Here is a 2,500-nt window from a genome sequence, read left to right as displayed (position 1 = left end):
TAAATTCTTCATATATGTATATATATTCGAAAATTGTTTCTATTTAAACTAACGTATGGAAAACCATGAATAAAATCACAAATACACCAATATGCCAAGGCAACAATCAATAGTTACATTCCATAATATGTTAGTATAGAATATAAATTCTTCATATATGTATATATATTCGAAAATTGTTTCTATTTAAACTAACGTATGGAAAACTATGAATAAAATCACAAATACACCAATATGCCAAGGTAACAATCAATAGTTACATTCCATAATATGTTAGTATAGAATATAAATTCTTCATATATGTATATATATTCGAAAATTGTTTCTATTTAAACTAACGTATGGAAAACTATGAATGAAATCTCACAATACACCAATATGCCAAGGTAACAATCAATAGTTACATTCCATAATATGTTAGTATAGAATATAAATTCTTCATATATGTATATATATTCGAAAATTGTTTCTATTTAAACTAACGTATGGAAAACTATGAATGAAATCTCACAATACACCAATATGCCAAGGTAACAATCAATAGTTACATTCCATAATATGTTAGTATAGAATATAAATTCTTCATATATGTATACATATTCGAAAATTGTTTCTATTTAAACTAACGTATGGAAAACTAGGAATAAATCCACAATATCACCAGTTTAACATAACTCAAATTCGTGTTTCATATAGTTATGATTCGATTTATATGCTTCAATATCATTGGTTAGTTAAATGTTGATATTTTCATATTATTCACATGCCTTCACCGTGAGTGTTTTTTGCCATGCACACCACACATTGTGAAAAATGTATGGGAAAAATTCAATTCAATACATTTCAGTTTGATTTCATATAATTCAATTACATTTTATATATTTCAATAATACCATCAACTTAACTAAATATATATTAAAATACTAAATTATATATATGATGATATTTTCCATATATTTGAAATGTCTTTATTATAATTTATTCAGTTTATCATATGAATGTATTGTGTTAAATTTTACTTTCATACATTTAATCGAATTTAGTTTCATATAAATTCGATTCGATTTTCTTTCATATATCTCACTTGCCTTCACCGTGAGTGTTTCTGACAATGTACACAACGCATTGTGAAAAATGTATGGGCAAAATTTTGTTAAATTTTACTTTCATACATTTAATCGAATATAGTTTCATATAAATTCGATTTGATTTTCTTTCATATATATCTCACTTGACTTCACCGTGAGTGTTTCTGACAATGTACACAACGTATTGTGAAAAATGTATGGGCAAAATTTAACTTAATACAATTCAATATATTTCAAATGTTTTTCTTATATATTTATTCAGTTTATCATATGAATGTATTGTGGTAAATTTTACTTTCATACATTTAATCGAATATAGTTTCATATAAATTCGATTTGATTTTCTTTCATATATATCTCACTTGCCTTCACCGTGAGTGTTTCTGACAATGTACACAACGCATTGTGAAAAATGTATGGTGAAAATCTAACTTAATAGAATTCAATATATTTCAAATGGCTTTATTATATATTTACTCAGTTTATCATATGAATGTATTGTGGTAAATTTTAATTTCATACATTTAATCGAATATAGTTTCATATAAATTCGATTTGATTATATTTCATATATTTCACATGCCTTCACCGTGAGTGTTTTTTGCCATGCACACCACACATTGTGTAAAATGTATGGGAAAAATTCAATTAAATACATTTCAGTTTGATTTCATATAATTCAATTACATTTTATATATTTCAATAATATCATCGATTTAACCAAATATATATTAAAATAATAAATTATATATATGATGATATTTTCCATATATTTCAAATGTCTTTATTATATATTTATTCAGTTTATCAAATGAATGTATTGTGTTAAATTTTACTTTCATACATTTAATCGAATATAGTTTCATATAAATTCGATTTGATTTTCTTTCATATATATATCTCACTTGACTTCACGTGAGTGTTTCTGATAATGTACACAACGCATTGTGAAAAATGTATGGGCAAAATTTTGTTAAATTTTACTTTCATACATTTAATCGAATATAGTTTCATATAAATTCGATTTGATTATCTTTCATATATTTCACATGCCTTCACCGTGAGTGTTTTTGTTTGTCCATGTACACAACGCATTGTGAAAAATGTATGGAAAAAATTTAACTCAATACATTTCAATTTGATTTCATATAATTCAATTATATTTTATATATTTCAATAATATCATCATCGGTTAACCAATATATATTAAAATTAATAAATTATATATATGATGATATTTTCCATATATTTTTTTATCATATTATATATACCCCAATAATGATGGCATCACAGATATGTCTTATTTTCGTAAATTATTTTGATATCATCGATTAGCCAAAATTTGAAAATATTTAATATATATGAGATGATGATATTATGATATTTTTATATATTTCATATATATAAATGTA

The sequence above is a fragment of the Anastrepha ludens genome, unplaced genomic scaffold (assembly GCF_028408465.1).
Source record: "Anastrepha ludens isolate Willacy unplaced genomic scaffold, idAnaLude1.1 ptg000110l, whole genome shotgun sequence".
Lineage (NCBI taxonomy): Eukaryota > Metazoa > Arthropoda > Insecta > Diptera > Tephritidae > Anastrepha > Anastrepha ludens.
Note: the sequence above shows the minus strand (reverse complement) of the source record.